Below are 13,405 nucleotides of genomic sequence, written 5' to 3' on the forward strand. Positions count from 1 at the left end.
TATTGCTATTTGCAATATAAAAAAATACTATAGTATTTTTTCAAGTGGGTATACACACACACACACACACACATAGACACACTCTTTCACATTAGGTCCATATATTACCCACCAGACATTCCTCTCCCCTTTAATATCTTTGAGGAACTCAGATCTCTACCAATTCAGATTTTTCTGTTAAGAACTTTTCATCTTCCTCTTCTCAAGAGGGTCTGCAGTCCCTTAAGAAGCCATTTCCAGACTCCAGCTGAGATCTCCTACATAGGAGAGTTTCTTCACCTTTTTTTTCCTCACGACCCCTTTGGCTGTCTGGTGAAGCCTGTCCTCTTCTCAGGATAATGTTTTTAAATGCCTAAAACAAAATACATTTGGATTACACTGGAAATATTCTGTGTCGAAATTCAGTGTTCAGAATTTTTTTTTAAGTTCACAGATCACAAATTAAGAATCTTCCTCTTGAGAACTTCCCTTACCCATACACACATTTGCAGGTTTCCATGGGGCTGAGATCCACATTGACCACCCACTAGGCATCTGCTCTCTCAAAACCCATTCACACACTCAGCCTGCCTAACTTTGTAGTGTAACAAATGCTGAAGGCTTCTCTAAAACTGCCTGGAAGTATAGGCCTAGACACAGTCAGACAGACATGTAAATTAGTGAGTGAATGAATTAAGAAAAAGGCTTTTATCAAGTGCTTACTATGCGAAAAGCATTGAGATAAACACTGGGGAAGCAAATAGAGAAGATAGTCTCTGCTCTTGAGGAGCTCTTATTTTAATAGTAGGAGATTATAGATATAATAATAGCCTTTGGGAGATTCCATCTGCAAGTGAGATGGAAAGGTCTTCTGTCCTTGAGTGTAGCTGTAAAGTAGATGCTAATGCCTCCTAAAGCTTTTTATTTTTAAAACCTTTATTTATTTATTTTATTTTTATTAAGATTTTATTATTTTATTTTTAAAGCTTTTTATTTTCAAAATAATATGCATAGTTTTCAACATTCACCTTTGCAAAATCTTGTGTTCTAAATTTTTTTCTCCTTCCCTTACCTCATACCATCCTCTAGATGGCAAGTAATCCAGTATATGTTAAATGTGCAGTTCTTCTACACATTTTCCCACATTTATCATGCTTAATGCCTCTTCTTTAATGTCATTAACACTGATGTTTGACTTGTTGAGGCTTTCTGGGTCCTCGGTAGTTGTGTCTGTAGTAGCAGCTGAGCCAGCTGCCCGGCTGCCCCTCCGCAGGGGTAGTTTTCCAGGATGTCGGCTGCAGACGCTTCTCGGGGCTCTCGTGTTCAGGGTCCTGGGCTGCCTACTAAATGCTTCAGCGGGCAGGCTGGAAGCAGGTCTGTGGCCCGGGGGGCGCTGCTACTCTCAGCACTTTGGGATTTAGGGTCTTGGGCTGTCTCCATTGAAGTCTGAGGAGGATTTGGTGGGTGCTGGTGGCTTGACTTGCCTGGATCTGTTGTCTTTCTTTGCAAATGCATCCACTCACTGATAAACCATTAACACACAGAGTGCTTGAGATCCAAACTTTGCTTCCAAGTCTCAGATCTTTTCATCACCACATCTACTACCCAAGGCTGGCCTATCCACATCTACTGCTATGAATTCCAAGTCCTTCTGTAGGCTAAGGGAAGTAAAGTGGAGGAGGAGAAGGGTAATTTGAGCCATAGGAAGCTGTGAAAGTATTCTGACTGTCCCCTCAGTTGCTGACCTTCCACAGTGTGATAGTATACAAGGAATACTGTCCTTGTATTTATTCCAAGTGGGCGACTTCTTTTGCATAGTAAAAGAAGGATGATAATACACATATAAGATTATAATACAATGATTTCATATGTGCAATATATTAAATTTCCAGAGACCAAGAAGAATCAAGACAGCTCTTTAGAAAACTTTGTAATGAATTCCTGGATCTGCCCTATGTATATGTCCTTTTTACTGCTGTTTTCATTCAGTTGAGGTTTGCCAGTGCTGTGCTCCAAACCCGAAGGGTGTGTCTGTGGAAAAGAACAGTGCAGAAAATCACCTTCTGCCATGTAGGAAATCTGGAAACATTTGCTTAGAAATCTAAGGGAAAAGCAAGCTGATAGGCATTTCTAACTGATTTGATTCCCAATATTACTAATTAGATAAATCATGGAAAGGATTCTGGTTTTGGAATTGGAAGGCCTCAGTTCAAATTCTGGCTCTGATCCTATTGGTCTGCTCATGTGCAAACATCCTGAATTTAATTTTCCTCATCTTATCTTAAGATGTAGCTAGGTGATCTAGGGAATGGTTGGAAGTCTAGAATAGGAGTCAAGACCTGAGTTTAAATTTTACCTCAGGCACTTATTAGCCATGTAACTCATAGCACTTCATCTGTAAAATGGGGACAAAGCATTTTACAAAGTGGTTGTGAGGTCTGAATGAGATGCTATGGAGTGCTCTGAAAACTTTAATACTCTATGTGTTTATTATCATTATTATAATGAGAGGGTTGAACTAGATCGTCTCTAAGGATCTCTGATCCTAAAATAGATTTTTTTTAAAATAATGCTAAACTTCTGTGACAGTGCTCTGCTAATTGCCTGAGATGCATATAGGATAGTGATAATGTAAGGTAAGTCCTTTGATTAATTCCCATGAGCCTTTGTCTCTGACGTCTTTCTTACTGCATGTACGTCAACAAAATTGCTCCTCCTATGTCATGCTTTTGCAAAACTAGTCAATGATGCTAAATAGCATCTGCCTATATATTACTAGAAATTAAATTCAATGAACATTTGTTGTGTTGTAGATATTTATAATTCATGATTAGAAAATATTGAACTTAATTCAATTGGGCAGTGAATTAATTCTTACAATATCTATCTCTACTAGAATACATGTACTAAGTTTTTGTGCCCACTAAATTTTGGTACCTTGGAAAAAAGCTCTGATCATCTCATCTGAGTTATAGGCTTGTCCAATCATAAAAAAAGTCAGTTTCGGACCACATACATCCCACACAGATAACAAATATCCTGATGGGCCATGGGGCTTGTGATCATGCTGCAGTGTATAAAGGTGGTCTCTGTTACATATGTACTGACTGTGTAACCTGAACAGACGAGTCCATCTTCTGAAGCTAGAACAACCACGTTGTCAACAGTAACTAGTGTAGGGAATGAGGCTGTGGTCAAAGAGTGAGAGGCACAGACAATGAAATTGAAACTATTTCTAGCCATATGAAAAGATGCTCCAAGTCATTATTAATCAGAGAAATGCAAATTAAGACAACTCTGAGATACTACTACACACCTGTCAGATTGGCTAAAATGACAGGGAAAGAGAATGCAGAATGCTGGAGGGGATGTGGAAAAACTGAGACACTGATACATTGTTGGTGGAATTGTGAACACATCCAGCCATTCTGGATTTGGAACTATGCTCAAAAAGTTATCAAACTGTGCATACCCTTTGATCCAGCAGTGTTTCTATTGGGCTTATATCCCAAAGAGATACTTAAGAAAGGAAAGGGACCTGTATGTGCCAAAATGTTTGTGGCAGCCCTGTTTGTAGTGGCTAGAAACTGGAAAATGAGTGGATGCCCATCAATTGGAGAATGGCTGGGTAAATTGTGGTATATGAATGTTATGGAATATTATTGTTCTGTAAGAAATGACCAGCAGGATGATTTCAGAGAGGCCTGGAGAGACTTACACGAACTGATGCTGAGTGAAATGAGTAGAACCAGGAGATCATTATATACTTCAACAACAATACTATATGATGATCAATTCTGATGTACGTGGTCATCTCCAACAATGAGAAGAACCAAATCAGTTCCAATAGAGCAGTAATGAATTGAACCAGCTACACCCAGCGAAAGAACTCTGGGAGATGACTATGAACCACTACATAGAATTCCCAATCCCTCTATTTTTGTCTGCCTGCATTTTTGATTCCCTTCACAGGCTAATTCACTATTTCAAACTTCCATTCTTTTTGTACAGCAAAATAACTGTTAGGACATGTATGCTTATATTGTATTTAGTTTATACTTCAACATACTTAACATGTATTGGTCAACCTGCCATTGGGGGGAGAGGATGGGGAGGAAGGAGGGGAAAAATTGGAACAAAAGATTTGACAATTGTCAATGCTGTAAAATTACCCATGCATATGCAAGTTATATAACTTGTAAATAAAAAGCTATTTTAAAAAGGGGGGGAGATGGGAGGCAGCTCTTGCCAGGTGGTACTGCCCTGGATCTTGTCACCCATTCTGGTACCCAGAGACCTCATGGAGGGGCTGTCCCTTGTTAGGCCAGCCAGGAAATTCTGTTTATAAGACAATACGAAAAAGAGATTTGGCTGAAGCAATGGTACCAGAGATTCCATAAGACATTCTTTGCTGAGCCGTATAAACAACATGTGCTATATAGGACCTCAGGGGAAGGAAAGATTCCCTGGAGATTGAGACTTGAGCTAAACCTTGAAAGATGGAGAAACTATGGATAGATGGGGAGAACACTTAACAAGTGGGTGGGAAGGCTCCCTATAGGATGTGGGACTTGGAGAGTGCCTTTAAGGATAAATAATAATGGTAGATAACATTTATATAGTGCTTCAAAGTCTTCAGAGCTCTTTATGTGTACTATCTTGTTTGTTCTTACAACAACCCTGTGAAGTGAATGGGATATGGCTCAGGTAAGAAGGACATTCCAGAGAGGAGGAGCAGCAAAAGCAAAAACATGGTGGTAGTAAAATGCATGGCAATAAAAACACTAACAGCCACAACAACCTGCATGCAGGAGTCATTGGATAGAACAGTTTTTCTGGACCCACACATGGTAAAGTGAGTATTTGGAGCTGAGTAAGCAAACTCCCAGGAGTGTGAGACCCTTCTAAGCCAGTCAGTCAGAGCCTGGTCCTGTGCTTGCAGTGACAGTCAAGTGCCAACTGATACACTTGGAAATGCTCCATAAGTGTTGGAGTGGCCAGAACCATCCTGGTCCGAGGCAAGCAGAAGTGGGCAGTGTGTACTGGAAGCCTGAGGAGAATGGTGCCTTAAACCCACCTCCTGTGACAAGGATTCCATTCTGGATTGGACCAGGGACAGCAGGAGCATCAGGGCCATGAGCTAACTTCATGGCTGACAAGCTCATTGGGTCGCAGTAAGTAACCTGGGGAATTGGGGTCTGAGAGGTGATGTCACATGGGGCAGAACAAGATGAATGGATGGGATCACCCTCCCCCAGCATAAGAGTTCTTAACCTGAGGTTCACAAAATCTGTGGGCAGATTTCAGGAGGTCTAAGAACTCACAAAAGTCAAAGCTTTACTTACTCCTACTGTGACCTGAAATGAAACGTTTCATTATTCAAAACTATCATTCTAAAAAGGGATTCCTGGGCTTTATCAAACTGCCAAAGCCCTCCATGATATAAAAACCACTAAGAGTCCCGAACTAACAGATCAGGTCAGTTCCTGGGACATCAGGTCCCTGCGTAGAGGCCAGAGGCTGAGACTGGAAGGGCCAGGGCGGGCTGTGATTGATGACAAGCTGTGAATTGCCTCCTTTAATTAAACATGAGCTTCTTTTACAGTAAGGACTTAAAGGCAGAGTGGAATACAGTGAGCACTCAAAAGCCACCAGACAATCACTCTAAGTGGGTCACGTCTCCCAACAAGCAGAAGTATATGGTGATGTGTGAGAGAGGTGGGATGGACTTAAAATCCGGAACACCTGGGGTTAAATCCTGCCCACGGTTAACTGTGTGAGCCCATGCTGTACAGCTCTCTGCTCCTTAAGGAGCAATATAAATGTTAACTACTAGTAGTGGAGGTGATGTTAAAAATCAAAAAGCATTCAATATGCAGAGCATTTCACACTTTTCAGATATTTTCATTCATACTGTTTAACCTTTACGAGTCACGCCAACAGGTGCTTTTCCTTATGCTGTGCCTGCTGTGGGTATGGATACCCTTCTCGTGGGAGGGCCTGCCATGCTCTCGGCAGGGCTCCTCGTCCACTTTGGGTGTCTGACGCTTTCCTTCAGTCAGTGGCCCCAGAAAGCAGCGTGGGGAACACATCTCAGAAACCCTCTCAGCAGGCTCTCCTAGGCTGAGGGTAACTAAGGGGCCACAAACCCATCGGTGAGTGGGGGGCAGCTTTTGGAAGAGAGCAGACTACAGAAGGTTAGCCGTACAAATCTATCAATCAATGAGTGAACAAGCAAACATAATCATTGCCTTGAACTTTGGAAAAAAGGAAAAACAAAAAAAAAGTTTGGATCTTGGAGTTTTTGTCTCTAGGAATTGGTTTGGGAATCTAAGCTACCATTCTGTAGCTTCCTGAAGTGCATCAGCTCTTAGGACAGGCCTTGGGCCTTCTCTTCTCAGGGCCTTCTCCAGTTGCTTTGAGCTGTTTTCAGATCAGATCCATCTCAAATTGCCAGTTTCGGTCTCTTGTCTGGACTCCCTCCAATTGTGCCTTTGCCTACTCCTGGTTGCTGAAAATTGCTGCTATTTGAGCCTCATAGGGTATATCATCATATACCACGAGACTGGACTCTGAAGGAGGTCCTCAAACAGTCGGTGCTTCCCTGAGTGGATTTCTTTTCAACCACTGATAATCTGCCTGAACCCATTCTCCAGTGATTAACATTCTCCTACTTGGTCCCAGTTTGTCCACAGATGTTATTGTACAAAACTCCATTCTTGATCCCCTATTTCTTTAGTCTCATCCTCAAACCCAGCCTGCCATTCTTTCTCCCCCAATGGACCATTTTAAAACTACCTATCCATCGTATTATCTGGAAAACCTGCTCCATAATTAACAAACCCAGTTTTATTTTAAATCTTTTCCTTTGCCTTTTCTTCCATTTTCTTACAGTCATTGAGACATGATTCCCCTTTGATGTTAGGCCCAATCACTGGTCGTAGTAGGGCTGCAGGAATATTTCTTATGTTCCATGGCCACTTCCAGATTCTCCTGCTACTATCATCACTCAGTAATCTCCCCCTCTTTGGGTTCTAATTCATCTATATTTACCAATCAACAAGATTTTTTATTTTTTAAATCTTTTTATTTTCAAGACATATGCATGGCTAAGTTTTCAACATTAAGCCATGTAAAACCTTGTGTTCCAGTTTTCTCCTCTTCCCCCCATCCCCTCCCCAGATCCAGTATATGTTAAACATGATAAAAATATATGTTCAATCCAATATATGCAAATATATTTTATACAATTATCTCAGCAAGATTCTCATACCAACTTCTGAGACATTTCCTTTCTCAGTGAGTTTACCTAGTTCACACACTGTCTTCTTCCCAAACCCTACCCTTATACTAGGGGATTTCAATGTAACTTTTGATACTCCTCAAATGCCCTAATTTCTCAGATCCTCAACTTGCTCAATTCCCATGATTTAGTTCTCCATTCCATCTCAGGCACACACACAGATAGTCATATTCTGAGTTTTGCCATCAGTCACACCTTTTTTTTTTTTTTTTTTTTCTATTTCCACTTTTCTGAACTCTGAAATTCCTGTATCTGATTACAATCTGCTGAAGACCCTGTGATCCTTCTAGTCTCTTGGGCTCACAACTTAGATGTCATCTTTGAAATTCATTTTCTCTCTTTCCCTGTATTCAATCAAGTCCTCTTGATTGCACCTTCAGGACATCTCTTGTATACATTCCCCACCTTTCCTCTGCTGCAGCCATCAGTATGATGCAGGTCTTCATCACCTGACACCTGGATTTTAGGTATATAGGTTGAAGCATATAAACAGCTCCTTTTAGACATTTCCTGTAGCTCATTTCCTGGTCCTTTATTAACCCACTAGCTTGAATTTCTCCTCTTTGGTTTCCTGCTTCCTTTTCAACACTTGATTCTGGCACGCCAAAGAAGCCCTGTGACAGATTCTGCATTAGTCTTTCCCCCCCTTGTTTGGCTCTCTCCTCTGTTGCTCTTGCTGGGAGGGAACTAACCTCTTCTTGCCTTGCTGCCAGCATTCAATGTTTCCTCCCAGGTAAACGTGGAACTGTCTTTGCCCTTCAGTTTTACATCCGATTTGTCATCCCGTGTCAGTTTTCTCATCTATAGATGGAGGGAGGCTGAACTACATTAACCAATCAACAAACATTTATTATGGGCCAGGTATAGTGCTGAACACCAGGTATGCAAAAGAGGCAAAAGACAGTCTCTGGTCTCAAGGAGCTTCCAGTCGAATGACTTGGTCAGTCTAAGTCCTTCCCAGTGCTTGATCCATGATCCCGCCTCTAGTTGGGAGTGGAGGGGGAAGAAGGAAGAATAGCTGAGGGAAAAGAGTATTTACGTATTATGTACAGCATAGATAATAAGAGAGGAGGCCCCAACAAGTGCTTGGTAAAGAATGAGCATAATGTAATAAGGCTGGGAGTGAGGATTGAACAGGCACGGCTGGAACTAAGCCTGGATGGATTTCCATCCGGCTGTGTGGGCGCCTCAGCTTGTGTCATTCAGAATCATAAGATTTTAAATTTGTAAAGGAAAATATGGATTTCTATGAAATCAGAGGTACTTTGTGGCAAATGGTATAGCAAATAGAGCTCTGGAGTTGGATTTAGGAAAACTTGTGTTAACATCCTGCCTAAGACACTTAATTTACCTGTGTGACCTGAGTTACCTAACCTGTTTCCTCATTTGTAAAATGGGGATAATGATAGCACCTTCCTCCAGTGTTGTAGTGAAGATGTAAGAAAATATAAAGCCTTAGTTTTTTAATCTGTAAAATGAGAGGGTTGGGCTTGAAATCTAAGTCTCTCCCTTTTTCTTTATTTTTTTTTCCCTGAGGCAATTGGGGTTAAGTGACTTGCCTAGGGTCACACAGCTAGGAAGTATTAAGTGTCTGAGTCTTCCTGACTTCAGGACTGCACCTATCCACTGCACCACCTAGCTGCCCTTCTTAAATCATTTAGATTCTCTTTATCTTGTCTGAATTCAAATGGACCTATGTGCTGAGGACACAAACTGAAAAGTAAGCCATATCCAGCTCTCAGGGAGCTCACATCAGAAGGTCTCAAGTGTAGACACTTTTTAAGCTGTTCATTCATTGAATGATAGGCCTGGATTCTATGATTCTATAATTTTTATCTTATAATAGTTTACGGAATCCTTAAACAGCAGTTCTCCTGCCACAGGCTAATTAAGAAAAGTTCCCATGGTCCTCTTTGTTCTCCCAGAGAGGGCTGCATGGCATTGTATCAGGATACTTCTTAATTTTTTTTTAATTTAAAATATTTTCTTTTCAAATTTTTAAATCCAAATTTTGTCCCTCCTTCTAAACTACTGAGAAGTCAAGATGTGTATTATTTTGTATTTTGAGGCCTTGAGTATGAAATTCCAAACAGTAGTTTTCTGGGTGAATTTTCTTTTGGATTCGGGGATGTTGTGGGTGGATCCAAATGATCTTAGCTTGCTGGGACACAGCAAAAATATACAACATGATGCCTCCTTCCCTGGACTTTAAGCAGGGGATCAGATAATCTCGGTCTGCTTAAGATGACATCCGTGTGATATGGATATATATCAGTCTCCACTGATTGGAGACAGGGGAATGAACAAGAACAAGGATTTGTACTGGGAGTCAAAAAACTTGATTTCTAGTGTGATTTCTAAGTCACTGTGAGATCTTGGCCAAGTAATTTTCTGACCAAATGATAATACTGGTTCTGTGAACATGTTATATAGATGTCATCATCTTCAGCATCAGCAGCAGCAGCATCGTCATCATCATTAATTCTGAGTCACTTTGCTGCCTCTATGATCCATCCTCACCCTTCCCCATCCCCTCCAACTCAGTTGTTTTGTCTGAATAGAAATTTAGGCAACTTTCCTATTTTAGATGGCAGCTATTATTCCCGAAATGTCAAATTAATCACATTTCCAGAATAATTATATCCCAAGTAGGGGGTGCAAACAGAGAAGTCAAGGACAGGGTAATTCATATGATCCTAGAGCTGGAAGGGACCACCCACTCATGTAAAGATGAGGCAATCAAGGCTAGGGTTGACGTGGGGGGAAAAGCACTGTTAAGAGACTTATTCAAGATCAAAGCAGTGGTCAGATTTGACTCTGAACCAGAACCTGGTTTTTCCATGTACCACTTTCTTTGCTGGAAAACAGTTGGTACCGTATTGCCTTCCTTTGTAATAACCATGAATAAATACCATACTTCTTCCCCATAGAAGCACCTGGCTCTGCTGGTAAATTGAGCTGCCACAGGAGCCAGAGAGTATGTAGACCTGTGTCAAGAGACATTTGGTAGCCCTTCAGAGGGGAAAGCCACCTTTTCTGTTTTTTAGATACTTATTAGAGAAGTTTAGTTCAGAACGCATTTATTAAATCTACTGTTCCAGGCTCTGCGCTGGGCGCTTTACAAATATGATCTTGTTTGTTATAATCACCCTGGTGCTGTGATTATTCCCAGGGGAAAAACTGAGCTAGAGATTGAGAGACTCGAAGCCATATTTGAACTCGAGTTCCCGACTTCAGGCCCAGCAGTGCCGGGTGCCAGAATCACATCCCCAGAGGAAATGTTTCCCTTCTGCTAGAGAGTCCCGTGGCGTCGCCAAGAGAGGAGGCAGAGTTCGTTGCTCCAGGGTTATGCTGCTTCGTGCTGATGAAGAGGGAAATGCAAAAGCGATGGGTCGGTTCCCTGGTGAGGCGGCAGTGGGGTCCTGGTCCAGAGGCATCCTCGTGATGCAGGAAATGGACCCAGAGGCATGGTGCTCCCTCCTGGCTAGCTCTCTAGTCCATGGTCGATTTTCAGCATGAGCTTTCGAACCTTAGCCGTTGGCAAATGCTACAAATCAGAGCTTGATTTATCATTTTGTTGATGTTCAAAACTTAACAAAGTGATGGTGAAAACATTCACCACAAAGACTAAACTGTGTGTACCTTTTTCTGGAGGGCTGGTCATTAAGCATTTACCACCACACTCCCGTGCTGTGGAGTGTGAACAGAACGGGGCAGGTGGGCTGGGTTGTGAATGGCACTGTTGGAGGAACTATGCACATGGGGGAGATCACAAATTACTGTGAGCTGAGGGGGAGGCATCCTGGGGTGAGAAACCTGGATCGATTATTCAAGAACTGAGTTCTAGCCTGGTCCTGGGCAAGTCAACCTCTTAACTTCCATTCTTTTCTGTTCTGTGAAAAACCAACAAGCTCCCTGATATAGGGATGGTTTTAGTACGGCCAGTCCTTGCCGGGCGGGCTCATGTGGCCAGTGTCTGTTGGAGGCGCGGGGTCAGCTGTATGCTGACATCCAGATCACGGGCAGTACCCAAGAAGCAGGGCAGTGCGGGGGTTCATGCTTCATCTTCTGTAACAGCTGTTTTCCCCACAGCAGTCTCCTTGACTACCACCCAAAAGAATGTCAGTGAGGCTTCCCCATTACACATAAAAGTGTGTGCTGTCTAGGACTTGTCTTCCTGTAGAGCTGACCCTCGGACTTCTCAGTACCAGTTCAGTGGTTCTGGAAGGCCCCACAGGAAGGTGGACGCCCCGGTGCTTCCTCCGACTGCAAGGGAAACATTCATCGTTTGGACCAATCACATTTCTGTTGGCTGTTTTTGTTGTTGTTAGGTCTCAGACCTAACTCAATGACAGGATTTGCCCTCCTCACCAATATCCATTCTTTCTCTAGCATTTGTGTTGGGAAGTGTGCTGTGGCGGCTCCAAAAAGGCAGCCCTGAGCTCAGTCTGAGAGACGGCAGCAGCCGCGTCACTCAGAACAGACACAAGGGACCACCGCATCATAGCCTTAGAAAACTGCTATTGACATTATCTTTGTTTTATTGCAATTTTATGTATTTGATTAAGTATTTCCCAATTAGTTTGATCTGGTCCCAGCTGCACTGGGTGGGGAGTGCTGTGGGCTACCTACAGTCACTTCTGGCATAATGGATAGAGCTTGAGCCAAGAAAATCTGAGTTCAGGTCTACCTATGACACATACAGGACTGTGTGACTGGTGGTTTCTCAACCTCTCCTGCCCCCAGGCAAGGGGCTGCAAAACAGGTGGTGGATGACAATTGGGACCACTGACCCCTGATTAACTTGTATGCAACCTTGACAAAATCACCTTCTTCTTGTTGGGGCATAAGGACCTCCAGGGTAAAGGGCTGTTTCTGCCCTCCTTTGCACACCCAGGGGTTAGCACAGTGACAGGATTTAATAAGCACACTGATTTCCGGGTCTGGGAACTAACACCCAGGAAACCATAGGTTGAAAGTAAAAAAAAAAAAAAAAAGACATGACTTGCCGTTTCATGGGGAGGCAACAGAGCACAAACAAGCTGAGTATGAATAGGACCACGTCGAAGTAATTGAGGTAAATGAGTTATGTGGCCACCACCAACATGAAAAGCTAAACAGGAACTGGGTTATGTGGAAAGACTGGACTCTGATTGGTTTCCTTTAGTAGGATCAGGAAACAGGAGATTGCCTGGTGGTCAAAGGGAAGGTTTCTGATCTCACTACAGCTGCATTAGGAGCTTTCAAACCGGAGATCTCATGTGCAGGTTGAGTTCTGCCACTATCTGTGATACTGGGGAGGCCATTTCATGTCCCTGGGTCTCAAAAGTTGTATTAAGGGAGTGACCTGGGTAAATAGATCTTAAATTTCTTCCACTCATGACCTCTTTTCACCCAAGAAATTTTTATCCAACCTCAGGTCTATAAAATAAGGTTTACAAATCAAACATTTACAGATATAAATCATAATTTCTTGATTCCAGTTGTGACTCCACATGGGGTTACAAACTAGTTTTAAGCTTTGGGTTGGATGAATCCACTTAACATTCTGACCTTTGACCTCAGGCATACCATTTAATCTCTTGACACCATAGGCAGCTCCAGGAGAACCCCCGCTGAAGGACATTGTCAGTCACTGCCTTGTTGCTGGGGGTGGAAGAGCCCAGGCCTGTGGCGGCAAGAAGGCAATGCTGGCCTGAGAGTTCTCACTCTGACCTTTCAAGGCTTTGTTCAGGCAATCAGTGTGAGTGTGTATGTGTGTGTGTGTGTGTGTGTGTGCGCGCGCGCGCGCAGGCGCGTACACAGGCAGGTAAGGTAAGGCTGGAATGGGAATCTAAAGCATGTGCTAGGGTTTATTCACCAAGAACATTAAACTTTTGAATAAAGCAGTAAAATAACTTCTAATTACTGTCTTGCCAAAAAGAAAACCCACCCACAAATGTACCAGTCTTCAGAAGAAATGTTGAAGTGGCAAGATAAATTGACATTGTTTATCCTTCCTATAAGCTGTCTTTGCAGAGGAGAAGCTTAACACATGAAACTGTTGTTACTCACTGGCTGACTGTTACTGGTACCACTCTCACACATACTATCTACCAGCAGATGACACAACTGATACGTGAA

The sequence above is a fragment of the Antechinus flavipes genome, chromosome 2, assembly GCF_016432865.1.
Source record: "Antechinus flavipes isolate AdamAnt ecotype Samford, QLD, Australia chromosome 2, AdamAnt_v2, whole genome shotgun sequence".
In the NCBI taxonomy this organism is placed as follows: domain Eukaryota; kingdom Metazoa; phylum Chordata; class Mammalia; order Dasyuromorphia; family Dasyuridae; genus Antechinus; species Antechinus flavipes.